This window comes from Dasypus novemcinctus, chromosome 16 (genome assembly GCF_030445035.2).
Source record: "Dasypus novemcinctus isolate mDasNov1 chromosome 16, mDasNov1.1.hap2, whole genome shotgun sequence".
Taxonomy (NCBI): Eukaryota; Metazoa; Chordata; class Mammalia; order Cingulata; family Dasypodidae; genus Dasypus; species Dasypus novemcinctus.
In genome coordinates this window covers 84,308,194-84,332,859 of record NC_080688.1, presented here as the reverse complement: position 1 = coordinate 84,332,859, position 24,666 = coordinate 84,308,194, and positions in this window count along the sequence as shown.

The window sequence follows — 24,666 nt, the reverse complement described above, 5'->3', positions numbered from 1 at the left end:
AACAGGGGAACAGAATTATAAGTGTGTCACTAGATCTGTCAACCAGCTCTGTCAAATACACTCAGAGTAGGCAAAGAAGAGGGAAAGAGGAAACAATTGGGAGGCTAATATAGCTTCTCAGTCACAGGAAGCTGAATTATGATAGTGTCAGGAAGGAGGAAGAGTAGTTAGTAGATAAATGAGCTACACTTTGGACATAGGAAAAAGAATATCTTAAATGTACACAGAAGTTGGAATAAAAGAAGAAAATGATCAAAGATGACAATAATGAATGAAACTATTATGCAAAAGGTATTCATTTTTAGAAGCAAGGACTGTTTGCAGGTTCCATCAAAAGAAGTATTATATTTTCTTAATTTTTAAATTTTATTTGTATTTGTAAAGAAGCTTTAGATTACATAAATATTACATCAAAAATATAGGGGATTCCCAAATACTTCACCCCGTCCCATCCACACACACACTTTTCCCCATTAATATCTTTCATTAGTGTGGTACGTTTGTTACAAACGATAAACACAATTGACATATTGCTACTAACTATAGTCTATAGTTTACAATATGGTTTACAATTTGAACTGCACAATTTTATAGGTTTTGACAAAATGTATAATGATCTGTATCCATAATTGCAATGTCATGCAGAACAATTCCAATGTCCCAAAAATGCCCTATTCTACACCTATTATTCCCTTTTCCTCCCCTGGGAAACTCTGGAAACCACTGCCTTTATTTCTATTCTATTCTATTCTATTCTATTCTATTCTATTCTATTCTATTCTATTCTATTCTATTCTATTCTATTCTATTCTATTCTATTCTATTCTATTCTATATTTTAGCCACTGCCTTTATATCAGGGGTTCTTAACCTTTTTGTTCCATGGATCCCTTTGTCAGTCAGGTGAGAACCACGGACATGTCCTCAGAACGTAGCAGCAGATAGTTGTTATATGATACTCAACTAACATTGGGTCTAACAGCTACTGTAATTTTGAAGTATGGATAAATATAAGTGATTTTTCAAGATATGCAACAACTGTAATGTGATATGAAATGAATACTAATGTAATTTATTGCATATATTCCTAGGTGAAGGAAATACTAGGTTTCAATTAGAGGTCAGAGAAAATAAAGATATGTCTATTTTTTTTCCCAGTTCTAGCCCACAAACCCCCTAAAATCTTTCCACAGATGCCAAAGGGGTCCCCTGGTTAAGAAGCTTTGCTTTTTATCAATGTTACAAGTTCTTCCATTACTAGAACAGTAATAAGTCTAATTTAGTCTATATTTGCAATCTTCCTTTATGTTTGTTGATTCCTCCATCTTGAGGATTTGAGGATGGTGATGCCCATTCTGCTTCTAATTGAGAGGGGTTTAGATTCCATGGGGTAAATGGGTGGAACTGTCTTACATACAGTTGTAGATACTCTCTGTTTTTTTGGATGGGTATTGTCCATCATCATCCTTTTGTTAGTTGTCCTGGATGAGTCTAATGAATTGGAAGGCAGATGTTGTTTGCAACTTTGTTAAGATTCAGGGCTCAACTGGCATATGAACAGCCTGAAGATTTAAGTCTCTGAGACACATGTTAATAGATATGGTGCTGATTATATGTTCAAATACAAAGAGGCATAAGAACCATGGGTAAGAAAATTATAAATAAGTCCAAATCCGATAGAGTGGGGGAATAGGTTATCATATATTCCAAGATAAGACCCACAGAATTTCTGAGGTTGTCTGCCCTGCCTGTAGTGTCCAAATGTCTCTAGAGCCCTGAGGATCACCTCTGCTTGAGGCACTGTTTGCTGCAACAGTCAGTGAGATCCTCTTAAGATTTGTATAAGCATAACCATTGGAATGACTTCCTATCTCACTTTGAAATCTCTTAGCCATAAAAATTCATTTGTATTTAATATTTTCCCATTTTGGTCAAAGTCTTTTTCTAAATGTATCACTAATTGACACTTGGAAATAAGCCCTCAGTGTCAGGAAGGTTCAATCCTGGGAGTCATGTCCCGTGCTGTAGGGAAGGTGGTGAGTTTATATGCTGAGTTTGGCTTAGAGACAAGTCACATGTGAGCAAAAGGAGGTTTTCAGGAGGTAACTTGTAGGCAATAAAAAATGCTAGGTCAAGTTTCAATTCTACAAAAACAAAGTTCATAAGTACAAGCATCAATATCAAGAGCCTGGTGTATTGGTCTGTCCTCCTCTCTTAATGCCAGGTGTACCTCAATCCACACATCTCCCCACCACTGACACTCCACACCAGTGATCATTCCCTGCCACAGTAGTGGCTCCTCTGTAATCCAAAACCTCCCACAAAACAATAAAAAAAATAAAGTAATGAAAAATACAGAAAAAAAAATATGTATATATAAATTAAATTTTTTTTGCATTGTCTTACTGTCCCATAGATCTGTTATCTTTTATATAGTGACAATTTCTTCTGTATATTCCTTCAGTGTCTTATTTTTTTCACTTTATTTTCAAAGAAGTTTTAGGTAAAAGAAAAGTCACATAGAAATATAGGGGATTCTCATATACCCCACTCCACCTCACATTTTCCCCTATTGATAACAACTTATATGAGTATGGTACATGGCAATATTGCCACTAACCATGGTCAATGGTTTACATTATGGTTCACATTTTGTACTTTACACTTTTATAAATTCTAACAAAATGCAAATGGCATGGACGCATCATTGCAAGATCATGCAGAACAATTCCAATCCCCTAAAAATGCCCCACGCTCCATCCATTCTGCATCCCCCTTCCCTTTGGAACCCATGGTAACCACTAGGTTGCAATTTTTGAAGAAAGAGATTCAGAGTTACATGCATTACTATTGAGAACTTGACATATTGGTCTATCATCTTTTATTAGGCACTGCCTTTGTTCTCAAGAGACTCTTGCCCCTATTTGAGAACCTAGCAGTACTCCCCAGAATGGGAGTTTATTATATTTTTTGTTATGTAGGTCACACCCACTGAGATAACATTCTATGTTAAATTAAACACTTTCATATTCCATAGAAACATGCCCCAGGTGCACCCTTTCCTACATATTCCCACACCCCCTGACTCCTTGCACCAATAAACCTCCCCTGCCATATTTGCTAAAAGAATATTCTCACCATTGTAGTTTTAACCACAGGCCTATACTATAATTCCCCATTATTCACCTGTTCCTTCCTCCAGTCCTCCAACAAGTTCCATGGAGAGTCCAATCTAACCTCACTCTGCTCACCGTCACGTTCCAACACCATCGACCTCACTCACATCCCTGCACCACTATCACACTCAGCCACTGCCAAACTGCCACCTTCCACCCTATCATAGGTTTTGCCCGTTTTGAGCATCAGTGTACCACACTCTATTCCCTTTCTGTCTCCTGATAACTTATCTTCTAGACTCTAGCTCTGTTAGGCTGCTCAATTTGCTTAGGTCATATCAGTGAAGTGATGTGATATTTGTCCTTTAGTTACTGGCTTACTTCGCTCAACATATGGTCTCCAAGATTCATCCATGTCATCCTGTGGGTCAATACTTCATTCCTTCTTACAGGTAAATAATATTTCTTTGTTTGTATATGCCACAATGTGCTTATCCTATTCATCTGTTGATGGACACTTGAGTTGCTTCCAAGTTTTCACGATAGTGAATAAAAATGCCACTATGAGCATTGGTCAATGCTTTCAATTTATATTCTTCAATATATACCTAGCAGTGGGATCGCATAATCATATGGTAGTTCTATAATTGACTTCCTGAGGAACCACCAAACCTTCCTCCACAATGACTGCATCATTCAACATTCCCACCAGCAGTGGATGAGGCTTCCCTTTACTACATATCCTCTCTAACACTTGTCGTTCTCTGTTGTTTTAATAGCTGTGCATCTAATAGGTATAAGATGATATCTCATTGCAGTTTTGATTTGCATTTGCCTAATAGCTGGTGATGCTGAGCACCTTCATATGCTTTTTAACCATTTGTATTTCCTCTTTGGAAAAGTACCTATTCAAATCTCTTGCCCATTTCTTTGAAGATTTATTTTATTCACTTGTTTCACCCCACCCCCTCACTGTCTGCCCTTACTGTGTCTGTTCGTCTTCCTTGTGTCTTTAGGAGGCACCGGGAACTGAACCTGGGACCTCCAATGTGAGAAGGAGGCACCTAATTCCTTGAGCTACCTGCATTCCCTGCTTTGTATGTCATCATGTTTTTCTTCTTGTGTGTCTCATTACATCATCTTGTTGTGTCAGCTTGCCATGCCTGCCTGTCGTGTCAGCTCGTTGTCTTGTTTGTCTTCTTTAGGAGGCACTGGGAACCTCCGCTCCTGGCTTTGTTGTATCTCTCATTATGTTTTTCCTCTTGTGTCTCTTGCTTCATCATCTTGTTGGGTCAGCTTACTACATGTACCTATTGCACCAGTTCACTCCCTTCTTTAGGAGACACCAGGAACCAAACCATGGAACTCCCATGTGGTAGGTGGGAACTCAATTGCTTGAGCCACATCAGCTTCCCCCTTGCCCATTTTTTAAGTTAACTGTTTGTTTATTTTTGAGATGTAGGATTTCTTTATATACACTGGATATTAGCCTTTTTTTTTTTGTATAAATTGAATATGTTGTCTTTTCACTTTCTTGACAAACTCCTTTGAAGCACAAAAGTTTTTAATTTTGACAACCAGAAAGATGGCAGCAGAGTAAGAGGCTTCTAGAATCAGCTTCTGCTACAGGGCATTTAATAATCACCCAGAGCTGTCTAAATCACCTGTTTGGGGACTCCAGGAGACCAGAAGAGTATCCTGCAACATCCTTGAAAGAATGGAAGCAGGAGATTGCCCTTCTGCAGAGAAGATTGTAAGTGGAGCACTCTGTGCCCAGGAGACCAGTGTCCATCCTCCACTGGAGACAGGAGCCACTTAGGGAGCTATTCTGTAGCTGGAATTGGAAGCTTCTCTTCCCAAAAATGGGGAAGGAAGAGACAGTTGGGCGCCAACTTCAGCTACTGACTAGTAAATTCAGCAGGCTGAAGTATAATCCTAAAAACAGCTAATGTTTGAATATGTCCAAGTCAGAAAGAGGCAGGTAGTCACCATCTTTACTCCATGCTGGGCACAAGGGGAAGTGGGGTGAACTAAAGATCACAGTCCTGGTAGGGACCAGCTTCTTTCCATCCAGATCATACTGCCACTCTAGTATAAGCCCCAGCCCCACCTCTGGCAGGAAGGAAGCTGGGGGGACCTGTGCCAGCCTCTCCAGGAAAATACAGGCCATGGCATGGAGGCCTGTGATCATCCTATTCTGGGGCACAAGTCACCTCAGGAGATTCTGAGGCTGGAGTTGGAAACTCTGTTTCCCAAAAACAGGGAAGAAAGAGACAGTTGACCACCAACTTCAGCTACTAATTAGTAAACTTGGCTGGCTAAAGTATAATTGTAAGAACAGTTAAAGTTTGAACCTGTCCAAGTCAGAAAGAAGTTGGTAGCCACCATTTTGACTCTGCCCCAGCATGAGGGGAAGCCAGGCTAACTGAAAATCCAGAGATGGTAAAGAGTGGTTTCTTTCATTCAGCTTGGCCTACAGCCATAGCCTAGGCTTCAGTCCTTTCTAGCTGGGAGGAAGCTGGCCGGCCCTAAACCAGCCTACCCAGGTAACTGCAGGTACATTTGACTGGCACACACTGAATAATCAGAAGTTTACTGAGGCAACTGTGGTCATTTTGGACCTGCATGGCATAGGTTGCTGCCCACATCTGCAGCTCCATCACCATCCCAGGCAGGAGAGAAAGGGACTTGAAGCTTCATCAGTCTCTCTGGGTAACTATAGTCTAGGCCTGCACAACTTGGATTATTCCACACAGCTGTGGCTTTGTCCCTACCCCTGGCAAAGGAGAAAGTTGGGAGAAGCTTCATCAGTCCATGGGGCAATGAAAGCAGCTTGAGTCTCCACAGCTTATAGAACCTACTGCATCTTTGACTCTTACTACACAATCAGCAAGGGGGAAAGGGCAGGAAACCCTAAACTACACGCAAAAACTGCACCCAGAATAAATACTTTACTAACCAGATGCCAAGACACCAATCAAAAATTACAATCCACACCAAGAATCAGGAAGCTATGGCCCAGTTAAAGAAACAAGATAAGCCTCCAGAGGAGTTGAAACAACTAATCATAGATGTTCAAAAAAACCTCCTTAATAAATTCAAAGGAATGGCTAAAGAGATTAAGGACATTAAGGTGACATTGGATGAGCACAAAGAAGAATTTGAAAGTATGCATAGAAAAATAGCAGATATTATGGGAATGAAAGGTGCAATAAATGAAATTTAAAAAACATTGGAATCATATAATAGATTTAAGGAGACAGAAGAATGGATTGATGAGCTTGAAGAAATGGCCTTTGAAAGTGAACACAGAAAAATACAGATGAAGAAAAGTATGGAAAAGATTGGACAAGGTCTCAGGGAACTAAATGACAGTAAGAGACATGCAAACATACATGTCATGGGTGTCACAGGAGAAGAAGAGGAAGGAAAAGGGGCAGAAGGAATACTTGAAGAATAATGGCAGAAAAATTCCCAACCATTTTGGAAGACATAGATAACCATGTCCAAGAAGCACAATGTACTTCCATCCAAAAAAATCTGAATAGACCAACTCTGAGACACAAACTAATCAGAGTGTCAAATGCCAAAGGCTAAGAGAGAATTCTGAGGGAAGCAAGAGAAAAGCAATGCATAACATATAAGACTTATCCAATAAGATTAAGTACTGATTTCTCACCAGAAACCATGGAGGCAAGAAGACAGTGATAAATCTAATAAATTTAAGATATTGCAAGAGAAAAATTTCCAGTTAAGAATCTTATATCAGGCAAGATTTTCTTTCTAAAATGAGGCTGAGTTTTAGAATACTCACAGATAAGCAAAAACTGAGAGAATTTGTAACCAAGAGACTGGCTTTGCAGGAAATACTAAAAGGTGTGCTACAGCCCAAAAAGAAAAGACAGGAGAAAGAGGCCTGGAAGAGAGTCTAGAAATGCAGATTATATCAATAAAAGTAACTAAAAGTGTCAACAGATTGATGAAAATAAAATATGACAAATAAAACCCAAATATTCAGGAATAAACTTAACCAATGATGTAGAGTACTTATATTCAGAAAAGTACAAATCATTGTTAAAAGAAATCAAGGAGGGCCTGGATGCTTGGAAGAACACTCCATGTTCATGGATTGGAATACTAAATATCATTAAGATGTCAATTATACCCAAACTGATATACAGATTTGGTGTAATCCTGATAAAAATTTCACCAGCATTTTAAAAATACATGGAAAGCATGTTCATCACATTCATTTGGAAGATTAAGGGGTCCTGAATACAAAGAAACATCTTGGAAAGGAGAAGTGAAGTTCAGGAACTCTCATTTCTGGACTTCAGGTCATATTTCCTGGCATACGGCATGGTACTGGCATAGAGATGGACACATGGACAAATGGAACCAAATTCATGGTTCAGAGGCAGACCCCCACATCTACGGTCAAGTACTTTTTGACTGGCCTGACTTCATGGTTCAGAGGCAGACCCCCACATCTATGGTCAAGTACTTTTTGACTGGCCTGTCAGGCCCACCCCACTCAGGCAGAACAGTCCATTCAATAAATGGTGCTGGGAGAACTGGATGTCTATAGCCAAAGGAAGAAGGGAGTACTCCTGTCTCACACTTTATACAAAAGTTAAATCAAAATGAATAAAAAACCTAGATGTAAAGGCAAGAATCACAGAGCTTCTAGAAGAAAATATAGAAAAACATCTTCAAGCCCTAGTGGAAAGTGGTGGATTCTTAAAGGAGATAAGCGTGAGGACTGAGATGGACTACTGATGTTTAATGTATGCAGAAGTTTTAGTTAGCTTTACTGTAAAAGTTCATAAATGTACAGAGTTGATGGTAACACATTATAGTGAGTAACACCTGGTTTGTAGATGGGGATGTGGTCCAGGATGGGAGTCTGGGGATCTAAATGCCAACTGACAGAATGCTGGAGAGTGGTCTGGGGACTGATGGGCACATTGTCCCAGAGGTGGGTGAGAATTGTGGTTTATGGTATAGATGTAAGAGTGTTCTTTGTGAACTACAACAAATGTGGGGTGTTGGGAATGTGGAAAAACATGGGGAAAATACAACTGGAATGACATATGGACTATGGTTAACAGTAATAATGTAATGTTCTTGCATCTGTGCTGAAGATGTGCTGGGTGGGAGAGTGTGGAAGGTGTGTGCCAGGTGTATGTTGTGGACCTGGTGGTGTTCAGATGGTGTTGTCGCATGGTCTGTGGCAGATGTTCCACACAGTGTGTTGTGTTGATGGAGGGGGTTTTTTGTTTGGGAGTTCTGCACATGTGTATGTCGGAATGTCGGCCCTAAGGGTATCGAGAAGAAAAGAGAAAGAGAGAAAGAAACAAAGAGAAAGAAAGAAAGCTGGGATCAGGGCGTCTGTGAGTAGAGACTCATCAGACCACTTTATTGTTTACAAGGGGTTCTATATATACCCCAGTCTATATCAAGCAGCAACATGCAGTTAACTATCAGCATTACTCATAGTCAAAGGAATTTAAAAAATCTTATCTCAAGCTACAAAGTCTAAGTGTTCTATTTACTACAAAAGGTATGTGCTCATCTTTTCTTTCAGCCTTTAACAGCTTCATCCTGTTTGCCAGGAAATCTTAATTATACTGCATTCCTTAGGTTGCAAGCATAGCCATGGAAACGGCACATCTCTCCTTGTGAGACCACTGTGCCTCAGTTTCCAACATTTCCCCTTTTTGTTTTACTCGAGGTGACCATGCCTGTCTTAGGTCGCCCTCCTCTCAAGAGTCTTACCTGTCATTGACTACCAGCCAAGCTCTTCGACTTGGGGAAATTGGGGAAGTGCTTTTGCTAGCACCAAATTATTCGCACATCCCATGGCTTTATGCTTTGTAATTTTCTTCCAAAGCACTATCTGGCACAGGTGAGAAACATGAGCACCAGAACAAATATGATTAGCCCTATTCCTAAAGCTGACAGGAAATGCTGTCATTTCTATCAATTAACTGGGTTAAATTTTGTAATATGTGAAATCCTATCTGAGAAAATATCCTTATCATTTGCTACATGAATTTGATTATGAGACATTTCCAATATTTTCCTTTGTAATGCTATTATTTCTAGAGAGTTATTACTTTTATGGCCTAATAAATGATTCTTAATTTTTTCCATACTATATCTGATGAATTATATGCAAGTGGAGTTTTTTTTTTTTTTAAGATTTATTTTTATTTATTTAATTCCCCTCCCCTCCCCTGGTTGTCTGTTTTCTGTGTCTTTTTGCTGCGTCTTGTTTCTTTGTCCACTTCTGTTGTCGTCAGCGGCACGGGAAGTGTGGGCGGCGCCATTCCTGGGCAGGCTGCTCCCTCCTTCGCGCTGGGCGGCTCTCCTTATGGGTGCACTCCTTGCGCGTGGGGCTCCTCTACACTGGGGACACCCCTGTGTAGCACGGCACTCCTTGCGCGCATCAGCACTGCACATGGGCCAGCTCCACACGGGTCAAGGAGGCCCGGGGCTTGAACCTCGGACCTCCCATGTGGTAGACAGACGCCCTAACCACTGGGCCAAAGTCCGTTTCCCGCAAGTGGAGTTATACAGAAATTACTTTCATTCCAATCACACCTCAACCCCCTTAACAAATTCAAATTATCCAATTGATTTCTAATGTGTAAAACAGCTGATTTCAAATCATTAAGTCGATTATTTAACTGCCCGTCTATAAGCTCTTGGCTATGCCACAAATCACTAGCGTTTTATGCCAATTATGTACATATTGCTGTGTTTGTACTTTCATGTAAAGCTACTACAGCAGTAGCAGCAGCTGTAATGATTCCAATTAGTCCCAAAATGCTTATCATAAGCAGTCCAATAAAGCATTTAGTCTGTTTCAAGAATTCTTATGTAGTAATAATTGACTTTCAGGAGACAACTGCCAAATCCGTGTCATTATCTAGATGTCTTTTCTTCTTCTGGCCATCACTATTGCTTCTCCATCCTGCAACACACTTTCTGATAGACATATATACAATGCACCATTTTCATAAAACAATGAGTCATTCTTGATATCTTACCAGTTATGAAAACAGATGAATCTCTAACACAGGCCTTAAGATGATATTGTTTGATTAAGGGTCAAATACTGTCCTGTCTTATTTATATTTCCCAACCATTCATAAGTAGGGGCAATTCCAAGAAATATTTTCCACAAATTCTTTTGTAGGTTATGACTATGAGTGTCATTAGCCCAAGGGGCCGGTATCCATTTCCCTTTGTAATGTTAACAGTTCCTGCCACAATAACATAAGGAGAGGGCACAGAAGCTCAAAGTCCATAGGCAGACACAAGCTGCAAGTTCACAGTTCCAGGATTTGTAAAGTTAATATGATGCATGGCAGCAATTGCCACAGGTCTCAGTGAAGTATTTTAAACTCCAGTCATATTTCCACATTTCCCCCTTCTTATTTTTGTAAAGTAATGAATACAGCTCAGGTGGATTTTTGTTCTATTGCTCCCCAGAGGGTTTGAATCGTGCATCTGAGGGCTCATTCCTCTCAAGAGCAGGAGGGATCTGATGTCACAGTCATTGGAGTAAACATGAGGGAAGTTATGGGGAATGTCTATGAGCTGTTGGCAAATAACAGGCAGCCAGAACTACTGGGCTAGGTACCACAAGGTTTGGTACTCACAATGTTTGCCTTTTCAGTGGAGCCACTTTGCCTTTTCCCAGGTTTCAGTGGTAGGGCCCTGGATCTTCACAAAGGTATCTGCATCAAGAGTTCTAAAAGGAAGGTTAGTGGAGTGAGCAGGACATGAGAGACAGTCACTTGTTACTACTAGCGGGTATCCTGGATGTTTTTTCATAGATTTGAGGGTGATTTACAACAGTCCATCATTTCTGTCCTGCTTTTAATATTTGCAATCCACTCCTGGATAGGGATGGCAGTTTTCAGAGTGACCAGACAGTATTGGTTTAAGTCTTTCACTTTTAGCAGGGCCTCCCATGCTGCACACAATTGTTTTTTTATATTTTGCTTTGGCCTTTTTTCAGAATTGTGATTAAAGCCCAAGGGGTACTTGTTTAGAATTTTGCTTTTGCCACAAATTTGAACCAAAGCCAATATTGGTGCTTGCCACATACAATTCATTGGCTAAGTTAATGTCTACAATTTACCTTCCTTTTATTATTATTTAAAGCAGCTTGCTCGAGGTTTTCCTACTTCCATGAAGGACTTTTCCCAATTAATACATACAGTGGTTTTAATATTTGAGGTAAGTGAGGGATGAAAGATTTTCAGTATTCCAACAATATTACAAACTGCATTAACATGAGAAAACATTGTACTTTATCAATTACAGCAGAGGCTATAGTTTTGTTTTACCCAACTAAACAACACTGAAGAATTTGTTAGAGCAGCAAGGACCTCACAGCTGGTCTCAACTGTCTGCTTATCCCAGGCTCTCAAGATAAGATACCGTTGTCTCTGCTGTTTCATTTAATTTTGAAAAAAGGATTACTGGTTAACATAATGTAATCAGGGTTTTAGCCACAGATTTCTTCTACACAGCCAGATTCTTTGCCACAAGTCCAGGGCAGACAGTAGGGCTATACACACAGCCTTGGGGAGGCACTGCAAAAGTCTATTGTTTACTTTTCTACAGGTAGGAGAATGCAGACTGGCTTGACTTGCCTAAGAAAATACTAAAGAAAGTTTTAGCACATTTTAAAACAAAGTGATAGTGGCATAGTTGGATATTAATTTTTTGCAACAAACTAGCAATATTTGGGACTGCTGCATACTACAATGGTGTTACTTTAATTTACGGTAAGAGGTTGTTTCTGTGACACATACCTTTTTATATTAATTAAAATCATAACTAACCATATCGTATATTTGTTTAATATTATGTTGAAATATTGGTAAATTTATGCACTCTTAAGTATTTATATGAACGTTTTACTCATACAACTTTAATTAACAGAGGGTTAAAAAATCCTGTTAATTTTGTAACACTTTTAAACACCTTTCACTTAACTTAAAACATATTAAATGAACTCAACTATTACTTTAAATTTTCTTTCATGGTAAAAGAACAAATCTCTTGTAATTAGTTTGAAATAAAAAGCTATTTTTTAGGATTTGATTTTGAGAAAGCAGGTTTGAACATTATTTTCTTTTAAAAGAGATAAGACCTTTTCTTTTTGGAACACTGAGGAAATGATGAGGTTAAAACACAAGAAGCTATTTTGATAAAAGACTTTTTTTTTGTATACTGATTACTCAGGATTGAAACTTTTCATAAACTTTTAACAAAACAGACTAATGACTTGGGAGACTTTGAGAAAGAACAAAATTTTTAATTTTTAATTAATATACTACTTGATATTAAAGCTTTTAAAGATTTATAGATGGAATTATCAAAGTTTATTGAACTTTATTCATAAAAATTTCTTTTCCACGAACCTTCTACACCTTCAGTATTCACTTAGGTTTTGTCCCACACTCTACTCTTTCCCAATAATCAATTATTTTATCTTAAGATAAAATCATCTCCTATTTCCTTAACAATAAAAACACATTCCATATATCCCAATACTAAGTTACCAGGAAAACATCTTACAACATATAATTGCCACTAATACTAAACAAGCTTGTTAAAATAATGAACTTTTTTTCACTTTAAATATTAGTAGCATGCAATACCTGAAACACTTTTTTAGAAGCAAGTAGGCAGAGGAGGCTGGCTGCCGACAAATTTTCTTGTTATAAAATTACCTTTTATTATTATTATTAATTTAGTTTTTGTTTAATAATGACTTTTTGGAATTAGCCATTTAAATACCTTAATTTAAACAATGTTTCATTAAACTTCTTGTAATTATTTATAATTTAAGACAAGTTTTACCTTTAAAGAACACATTCCCTTACTTAAAGTTACCACGATACTTTCTACAATTTGCCACATGCATTTAAGTCCCAAGAGTTTATGAAAATTAGCCATCCTATTTCATGACAAAACACACCTTTCAGAAAATCTTATTAAATTTCAATCAGCATTCTCACAAACTTTTAACATTTTTTAATATTCATTTAAGTTTTACATCTTTCATTTTATACTGTGAAGAAAAATAAACTATTTATTTCAATCCAGGCAAGAATTATTTTTTTATGAAAAGACTTATAGTAATTTTGTTAATCAAGACTTACAATTTTTATCATTGCAGAGACCTTATTAACATTTAAACTTATGTATTAATATAAGCACTTATTTAATTTTTGGCCATTTGAATAGAGCACTTCTAAAAAAATTTTATTTATTAATTTATCTCACCATCCAGAGGTATCAAAAGATACACTGACATTGAACAAACAGACAAACACAAAACAATTAAAACACACCAATAGAAACTTACACTTTATAATTGACTCATAATTCTTACTTTTTTGGTATAGCTGTTGGTAAGTTCTCCATCATATCTCATCTTAGATTTTACTTTCTAAGATTTCCTCTGCAATCCATGTTGCCTGTAACATGCAAGCCTGTGCTTGGAAACATTTTTATTAGTTATCAGCAATCAGTTAAGATAACTTGAGCAGCATAAATGTAGTTACACTCTTATTTAGCAGTTTAAACAGACCATTAACACGTATTTTTTAGATTACTACTTTTTAAGACTACACTGAGATTTGAAGTTCAGGAGTAAACTACTGATTTAAAACTGAAAATTCCTTTAACACCTTGATAAAAATTTTGTACTAATTTGATTATCTTGGTTAAATCAGCCCAATCAGAATTAGCATGGAAACAAAACAGAACACCAATATTGCCATGTTTTTCTCCTTTTCCAGCAGTTTAATTCTATTAACCCCCACTAGCCCACAGCTACATTATTATGTAGACAGCAGGGGGTTTACAGAGTTGCTGCCAGAATAATTTCCTTATCTTAGTTAACACTTTAACAGAGTTTTCTTACAAGCCTGATTTCACTAACAAGGACTTTATTTAGTATTTTTGCCAGTTTTAAATCTTTCAATAGTTTAAAAGGTATTGGTTCACGATGGAACTCAGCACCTCCCTGAGGATTATTAGCATCTGATGGGGTTGGTCATGATATAACTGGAAAAGCTGATACAAATTGCACGGCATCCAAATCCCCTTGTAGAGATCCTTGCAATAAACAGTGCATCAAGGGTGTTTGAGGAATGGGGTTGGAAACAACTATCTTTTTAATATAGGGTAAAGTGTCTGCTGTATCAGAAAAAATTCCAGGTGCTGAGGTCGGGGCTGCCATAAGCAGAGGCTCATCAGGTGCAATAGGTTGAACTGGATATAAGCTAGGATAAGCGCCTGGATGAGATATATGGAGATTGGATATTTCATTAGAGCAGACCATTATTTTCTTATCTATAAAAAGATTAGTACCAGGATTAGGCATAAAGCCAGGAGACTTTCCTCCACCTTTTGGCTCAGAATTTAGTTCTTTAAATGGCCCTCCATTTTCTGTTTGTCTATGGGTTTTGAAAATATAATAATTTCTTCTTCATCATCTTCCTCTGATTGTAAAGGATCTAAGGTGGCAGCAATTTACTGGCACAAAGCTCACACAAATAAAAGGAATGGATTCCCCTCTTTGATATGCTCTCCGTAAAGCTTTCATTACACATTTTCACTGTTTCAAATTTAAAACATTATACCCCTGAGGCTGAAACCAGCAACAATGCTTTTGTAAAAAAGCAAACAATTCTAGTAATTCATAGCTTTTTACAGGCACCCCATTAACTCTCAATAAAGTGTTTTAACACTTGCAAATATGCTTCCATTTGATTACCCATTATCCTGATGACTTCTCGGAAATGTTACTTAATCTTGAAGACTTGAGTCACTTGGCTTTGGATGTCTCACTTGACCCTTGATGAGGTCTTTTCCACGGGTTCTTGATACGATTATAGAAGACTCACTTACTTCTTTGGGCTCCACTTTGGGCGCCATTTGTTGGAATGTCGGCCCGTAGGGTATAGGGAATGAAAGACAGAGAAAGAGAGAAGGAAACAAAGAGAAAGAAAGAGAGAGAGCTGGGATTAGGGGGTCTGTGAATAGAGACTCATCAGACAACTTTATTGTTTACAAGGGGCTCTCTTTATATCCCATCTACGTGAGAACAAGAAGCAAAATGCAGTCAACTATCAGCATTACTCATAGTCTAAGGAATTAAAAAAATCTTATCTCAAGGCACAAAGTCTAAGTGTTCTATTTACTACAAAAGGTATATGCTCATCTTTTTCTTTCAGACTTTAACAGCTTCACCCTGTTTGCTGGGAACTCTTAATTACTGTATTCCTTAGGGTGCAAGCATAGCCATGGAAACAGCACATCTCTCCTTGCGAGACCACTGTGCCTCAGTTTCCAACATGTGTATGATTGTTTTGTGGGTTTGCAGCTTCTGTCACAAAAATACATTTAGAAAATAATAATAGGGTGGGTTGGGGGAAAAATACACCAAATGTAATAGAAAGATTATAATCAGTTGTAAGATTTTGACAATGTTCTTTCATAATTTGTAACAACTGTCTCATGACAATGCAAGGTGTTGGTGGAGGGTTGATGTATGTGACCCCTGTATGATGTTATGCATGTTTGCTTTGTAAGTTCACAACTTTTATTATATACTTATTGTTTATGTATGTTCTTGTATAAATGATATAAAAAATAATAATAGGGTGCGTTGGGGAAAATATTTTGGTTAGTAGTAATATTTTGAGGATGCTCTTTAATCATTTAAAAATGTTTAACAACAATGCAAGGCATTGGTGATAGGGTGAGGTATGAGAGCCTTGTATGATGTTATATATGCTTGTTTTGTAAGTTCACGACTATTACTACACACTTATTGTTTATGTATGTTCATGTATGAATGATATACGTCAATATTTTTTTTAAGTTTTTAATTTTGAGGAGGTCTCATTTTTCAATTTTTTTCTTTCATTGCTCATGCTTTGAGTATAAAGTTTATGAAACCATTTCCTATTACAGAATCTTGTAGATGCTTCTCTACAGTATCCTCTAGGAGCTTTAGGTTCTTGGCTTTCGTATTTATATTTTTGTTCCATCTTGAGTTAATTGTTATATAGGGAGTGAGAAGGTGATCCTCTCTCATTCTTTCAACGTGGATATTAAGTTCTGCCAGGACCATTTGTTGAACAGGCCATTCTATCCCAGCTGAGTAGGTTTGGTGGCCTTGTTTAATATCAGTTGACTGTATATCGAAGAATCTATAGCAGAACCTTCAATTTGGTTCCATTGGTCGATATATCTATTCTTGTGCCAACATGATGCTGTTTTGACCACAGTAGCTTTGCAGTAGCATGATTCCTCCATTTTGTTTTTGGAAGATGTACACTCTTTGCTGATGGCATTGTCCCATGCATAGAAAACCCTGAAAAATCTACACAAAGCTTCTAGAGTTGATAAACTACTTCAGTAAAGTGGCAATATATAAGATCAACCTGCAAAAATCAGTAGCATTTCTGCACACCAATAATGAGCAATCTGAGGTGGAAATCAAGGGAAAAATTCCATTAACAGTATCAACTAAAAGGATCAAATATCTAGGAATAAATTTAACTCAAGATGTAAAGAACTTGTACATAGAAAACTATACAACACTATTAAAGGAAATCAAAGAAGACCTAACTACATGGAAGAATATTCTGTATATATGGATTGGAAGACTAAACATCTTTAAGATGTCTGTCCTACCCAAATTGATTTCCAGATTTAATGCAATCCCAATAAAAATTACAACATTTTTTTACTGTATTGAAAAATATCTCAAAATGTTAATACCAATGAATAGATAAATAAAATGTGGCATATACATACAATGAAATTTTTCAGCCATAAATAGGAATGAAGTTCTGATACATGCAATAGTAGGAGCAGGTATACCTCAGTGGTTGAGCATCTGCTTCACTTCTATGAGGTCCCAGATCAATCTCCAGTACCTCCCCACACAAAAAAGTTCTTAGAAATCACTGATGCATACAACAACATTGATGAATTTTGTCATGTTGAGTGAAATAAACCACACGCATGGGGGAGAAACATTGTGTGACCTCACTGATACAAGGTAGTTAGAGTAGGCAGACTCACAGAGTCAGAATCTAGAGTATAGGTTGCCAGGGGATGAGATGAGGGCAGGAAATGGAGAGTTGGTGCTTAAATTGTATAGAGTTTCTATTTGAGTTGATTGTAAAGTTTTGATCCTTGGTGGTGGTGGTGGCAGCACAGTATTGTGAGTGTAAGGTGCATATTTGAATGTAATTTAAAAGGGAAATTTTGTGTTATATATATGTTGCTAGAATAAAACTTTAAACAAAGAAAACATAAGACCGTAAACACAATAAGCCTATTGTAGAAGATAGACTATTATAAAAATGTTCTATCATGAATTGTAACAAATAGACCACACTAATGCAAAGTGCTATTAATAGAGTGGTGTTTTAGTTTCCTAGGTTGCTAGAAGGAGATACCATGAAATGGGCTGGCTTAACAATGAGAATTTATTAGCTTACTGTTTTGAGGGCATGGAAATGTCCTAATCAAGACATCATCAAGACAATGCTTTCTTCCTGAAGACCAGCAGTCAGTGATCCTGGACTCCTCTGTCACATGGCAAGGCACATCTGCTGGTCTCTCCCTCTCTCTTCTGGGTTTCTTTGCTTTTAGCTTCTTGCTTCTGTGGCTTTCTTTCTCTGTATTCATTCCATTTATAAAGGATTCCAGTAAGAGGATTAAAACCCATCCCAAATGAGGTGGACAACACCTTAACTGAGATAGCTTCATCAAAAGGTCCTACTTACACACCCACAGGAATGGATTTACTTTAAGAACTTGCTTTTTCTGAGTTCATGCAGTGTCAAACCCCCACAGGTGGTAAATGGGAATTTTATATTTTATATTTTATGCATGATTTTTCTGTAAACCTGCAACTTCTCTAATAAAAACAGTTGACACATTATTAGTTGGGGCGGAGTAGGAAGAGGGTGCGGAACATGTGTTTGTGTGTATGTGTGTTGGACACAGTAAGAACTGTAGAAAAAGTTGAAAGCAAAACCTTAAAAACTCAGGTAAGCTAGTTTAGGAAAATGGAGGAGCTGCTTGGAAACAGACAGTGTGGGAATGACATAGCTATGGCAGAGCAGCTAAATTCACAGATTCTACCTTCAGCAGCTTGGGGATCCGGCTCTGCTCTTGTGGTTAATGAAGTATGGTCAGTTCCTTAATCTGATTACGTCTGCTTTTTTTACCTATAATGTGGGTAAAATATTGTATTAATTCACACTTTTTTGGGAAGAAAATTAAACACAATAATGTGTCTTTCTTTTTTCTTTTTAAGAAACTGGCTGACATATCTTAAGCAGTCAAGCTGTTAGTTTTTATTTTATTTTATTTTTTAATTTTCCCTCTTTCCCTCCTTCTTCCTCCTACTCCTTCTCTTCTTCTCATGGTAAAGGATTGGTTTTGCATTTTATATTCTCATAAATCCCCCCTTGTGCTTAGGTTGTACAGGGGATCTTGTAAAATCTTCTACCATAGAACAGAGCAAAGTTAATTGGACCCTAAGGGATTTCTTTTTCTTAGCTAAATTATTTTGCTAAGTAATATGATATTTATTTTTTCTTAAAATATATTTATTATAGATGCCCACTTAAAAAAAATAAGAACATATTTTATATATTTAAATATTTCAAAATTAAACAGTTTACAGTCATCCTTGTCACTTTTCTATGAGCACATTCAATATGTACACATTTATAACATCATTGATAGACTTTTCCTCTCTATAATTCAGCTTAATTTTTGACCTGATGTATTTTATCTGTTTTTTTCTGAATGTTAGATGCTGCAGGAATTAAAAGAAAAGCCAAAGTCTGAATTTACTTGTTTTTCTCTGTCCACCCAACTCTCTATTTAAAGTCACTCTGCTCCTCATCAAATAGGTACTCAAATTCAAAACCTGGTTTATGTAGCTTTTCTCATTTTCCTTCACACACGTGCAAATACATGAAAAAATGTACTTCCTTGTGCATAAAGATGTTTTTGTCATTGTTTTGTAACTATGAGATTATACTATATGTATACTTCATTACCTCTCATTTTTCTCATTCGTACATTCTGAAATTCCCCCTAGCCAGGTCAGCTAGGAGAGTTCGAATTCATTCATTTTAGTGATCCAAACAGACCACCATATATTCAGCAGTTTTATTAATGGAGTCTTATGCCATTTTTTTTTTTTTTGCCTTTATAAACAATGGTGCAGTAAACATTCTTTTACTTAGTGTCCACATGTCCTGGCCTTCTGTTTCTATGGGAGTCCAGGATATTTGGATACTAAATAAAAGAATGAACCCCAAATTTAAAAAACCAGGAATGCTACCCATATTTTTTTTAACTTTTGTCCATCTAACTGTTGAGAAGTTGAGTTTAATTGTTACTTCGTTTGCATTTCCCAAGATACAGATGATGTTGTGACTCTTTTTAAATTACCCTTTTGGATTTGCGTTTCTAAAAGTACTAAACTATATAATTTACTCATTTTCTATTTGATTTGCGCTCTCTTTCTGTCATATTATGGTGACTCTGTATTTTAACACACCGATATTTTCTTATTTATTGATTTACATCCATCATCCAACCCTTATGTTATGTTTGTTTTTATGTTGTATTTTAACATTTATTGAATTATCTATATATTTATTTTACATTTGATCATTTTTAGGCAGTCAGATGCATCTATATATTCCTTTATAGCTTCAGTTTCACTTATTTGCTTTTTAAACCTTGACTCTCACTGGCAAGTTCCAGGAGCCTAGAGACACCCAGATTGTCTGCACAGGCGTTGGCCAATGGCAAGATACCCAAGAGATGAAGTCATAGTCACATTTGCTGATTCCCCTTTTTGAGGGTCCTCATCTGTGAAGTACATCTTCCTGACTTTAGCGGTTATTTCATTTGAAAGTGTGTGTCTCATTCTGCCTTCTGTCTAGAAGTACTTTCTCAGTCATCGGGATTGCACATATGTACTACAATTGTGTGGCTTTTTTGTTTTCCATCCTCTGGGTACATTGTGATCACTAAATCTCTTATATTTGATGCAATTGATTTTATCACTTCTCCCCTCTATAATTTGGCTTTTATATTTTAAGTTGTTTTTCCATGCCTGAATTTATTATTCTGTTTTGTTGCCTTAAGTTTTTATAGCTTTTCTTTTCATGTGCAAGTCTACAATCTATTTGAAATATAATTTTTATCATGACATGGGGTATGGTACATTTTCATGGTTTCTTCCTGAGCACAAATAATTGCCCAGGTGCCACTTATTGAGAAATACTTATTTTTACCTGATTTATAAATTGTTTCTACATGTGGGTCTGTTTCTTGAATTTCTGTTTTCTTCACCAACCCAGGGCTTGTCTTCTTTCCACTGAACTTTACAAAGTCATGATATTTAAATTCAAGTTTTCCCAGTTTAGCAAATGTCCTCAAGTAAAACCAGCTTCAGTACTTTGCAACACTTTCAGTTATAGCTTTTATCTTGTTTTTGGGCTACTTATTATTCCTTATATTAATTGTATCATAGCTCTTCCATGAATTTTAGAAGATAATTTATATATTTCTTATATTTTATCCTCTATCGTTGTTATAATGGGATGGCCAATTTTGATAACCTAACCCTTGTACTGATGGAAAAAAATGATAATTAATTATTCATGTATAAAGCATTAATAAATGTGGAATTTATTCTTGAAGACTAAAATAATTAGAAATCCAATTTTCTTTCTTTGAAATGGCTATGCAATTTTATTAAATAAAATATGTTTTCCCTCCATAATTAACTGCCTCCTCCCTCTCTCTTTTTCTCTTCCTCTGTCTCTATCACACACACAAAGGTACATATGTGCATGCACACACACATACACACAACACATGGACACAAGCAAATACACAATCTAACCCTGCACATATGGCTTCTATTTCTGGTCCCTCTATCTAATTCACTGTCTATCTTTGTCTTGCTATGCCAAGACAAATTGTTTAGATTAAATTGTCTTTGTATCATGTCTTAATGTCTGGTAAGGCAAGGTCAGCCTTACTAATCTTCACAGTAATCAGGATATTTGTGCTATGTATTCTTCCATATAAACTATAAAATCATTTTTTTCAAATTCCCCAAGCAAAAAAAGCAGGAAAAACAACAAAACTCTTAAGATTCCATTTCTAGGTGCATTAAATTTATATAATAATTTTATAACAGTAGATATTTATGATATTAAGACTTCACAGTCAATAATGTTATGTATCGTTAATTATGTTTATAGTTATTATTTTTTATTTTTAAAGAAGCTTCAGATTACATCAATGTTACATAAAAAATATAAGGAATTCCCATATGTCCCACCTCCTCCCCCTCCCACATTTCCCACGTCAGCAACATCCCTCTTAGTGTGGTACATTTGTTAACAATTGAGGAACACATATTGAATCATTGCTGCTAACTATGGATTACAGTTTACATAATAGTTTACACTCTGTCCTGTACAATTTTATAGGTTATGACAAAATATACAGTGTCCTATATCTGTCACTGCCATGCCATGCAGGACAACTACAATGTTCCGAAAATGCCCCCACATTACACCTATTCTTGCCCCTCCCTCTCCTCAGAACTTCTGGTGGCTACTGCCTTGATATCAATGATAAGAGTTCTTCCATTGCTAGAATAATAATAAGTCTATAGAAGAGCAATAATAAATCTACTTTAGTCCATTGTTCATTCCCCAATCTTGAGGATTTTGGAATGGTGATGCCCACTCTGCTTCTTATTGAGAGGCAGCTTAGATCACATGGGGCAAATGGATGGAGTTTTCTTGCTTGTGGTTGAAGACACTCTCTGTTCCTTGGCATGGGCATTATCCATCATCATCACTTGCTAGTTATCCTGGGTGACTCCAAAGAACTGGAAAGTAGGTATTGCAACTCTTCTGAAATTCAGGGCTCCATTGGCACATGGATGGATCAAAGGTTTAAGTCTTTGGGACATATATTTATCAAAAATAGTGCTAAGAGTTTCAAATAAAAAGGGCAGAAGAGCCAGATATAGAGGACTTATAAATGAGTCTAACTCTGTTACACTGGGGAACATAAATTCCAAAGTAAGATCCACTGAAAGAGTGCTGAATTCCTGGGCTGTCTGCCCTGTTTATAGAGATGAAGACCACGTTTTATGTGATTAGATGAGATATTATAACTTTATTCATTTAGAGTCTATAAATTTTATGTTAAATTTGATCCTAAATTTATGGGCTTTTTTTTTTCTTTAATTGACTGTTTCCAGCTATCTAATACCATACACTAAAGAGGTAAGGATTTCTGTGCATTTTTTGTGTGTGTTCAGTCATCTTATCTGCGTTATTTATTACTCTGGTAGTTTTTGCTAGAGTTCTCTATTTTCTATGCACTCATTAATTCAATTTATAATAGAAACAGTTCTAGCTTTTTTGAATATATATTAAAATGTTTTTAAATTTTAATGTATTTAGTACAGTTCTTAGATAATTACTTTAAAAAGGTAATAGTATTACTATCTTGTCATTTCTCAATTTTGCAAGACATTTGCTCTTGTTTGTTTACTTTTAAAGATTTATTGATTTATTTATCCCCCCCTTGTTTGTGCTCATTGTCTGCTCTCTGTGTCTGTTCATTCTCTGCTCTCAGTGTCTGTTTGTCTTCTTTTTAGGAGGCACTGGGAACTGAACCTGGGACCTCCCATGTGGGTGGGAGGCACCTAATTACTTGAGCCACTTCTGCTCCCTGCTTGTTTTGTCTCTCATTGTGTTTCCTCATTGCGTCTCCTTATTGTGTCATCTCATTGCATCACCTTGTGTTAGCTCGCCATAACAGCCTGTCATGTTAACTTGCTGTCTTGCTCATTTACTTTAGGAGGCACTGGGAACCAAACCTGGGACCTCCCATGTGGTAGGCAGGTGCCCAACTGCTTGAGCCACATCTGCTTCCTTGTTCTTGTTTTTGTTAAATAATTTACCATTCTTCAATTGTTTCTATTTATTACTTTCAGTTTTATTAATGATTTATCAACATATATTATTATAATTATGTGATTTGTACCTTTTATTAATCTAGTACTATTAATTATATAGGTAGATTTAATGATATTGAAGCATAATTTGCATACCAAGGTTATAGTATTTTATTTTGTTATTTCCCTTCTGAATTGAATTTGCTAATATTTGACTTAGAGTTTGATATGTATATGTATAATGGAGATTGGGACATATGTTTTCTATCTTCATAATATATCCTATTAAAATTCTCATCAAAAATGAATTAAAGAGTTTTACATTTGGAATATTTGAAATAACGCTATTATTTATTAAGAGTAGAGAGAACTCAGACATAAACTCATGTGGGCTTCCAACTTTTAAATGGTATGTTTTTAATCACTTTCTCAGTCTTCTCTACAGTAGTGTTTTCTAGTCTTTTTTCCTCATCTTGTGTTACTTATGATAATTTATAGTTTCCTAAGCATTCTTCAATAATTCATATTGAGATGCATCTAATATGCTTGTATTATTTGTTTCTGTATATAGTTTTGTATCTGTGGTTTGCTTCATTTCTTATTTCAAATCCTGCATGTATTTTGTTTCTGTGTATAAATATATATATTTGTTGTTAGTAATCTATTATATTTAAATATTTTAATTTTGCTACTGTTTCTTAGACTAATTGCATTTTATGTGTGCCATTCTGGTCAGTTTTGGTTCATTTGAAAATACAAATTTAAAAAGAAGTTAAAAGTTGAAATGGGATATAATTCATAAGATAACAGCTCATTTTTGTTGTTGTTGGGAAACAAGATTTAACTGATCAAGACAATCTAGGAAAACAATAAAATATATTCAACTAAAAGTATCACTTAAACTTGGTTTTTATAATAGGAGGGACCTTGGAGATCTTGAGGGACACAGTAAGTATTTTAAGTTAATACAACACTTTTTTTGTAACCTCAAACTGCAACAAAGTCACTGAAATTGGTGGTAAATATTTTCTAGCTACATTATAGATAGCTGAATCATATGACTTCATTTGAAACCTCAAATCAACAATTTACTCATTTAATCATGAATTTGTAGGAAATATGCCTATTTGCCATTAGTGCTTAATTAAAAGTTTTAATGAGACATACATGAAAACCCTGGAATTTGTTTTGTCTTAATTTTTCCTTGATTCATCTGAATAGTAATTTTTTTTACTTTAAAAATATACTGTGATTATTATTTAATAGATATCATTCTACTGAAGAATCTAAATTGTTATATTTCACAAATGTATGGTTCATATCATACTTTAGTTAACTAGAGTTTACATTTGAAAAGCCACTGAGTATATGGATAGATATTCATAACTTCTACTAAATGTCAAATCAGGTAAAACTATCTTGATGATTCATATTATGTATAAGATTTTAGAATAACATATTTTAAAAGTCT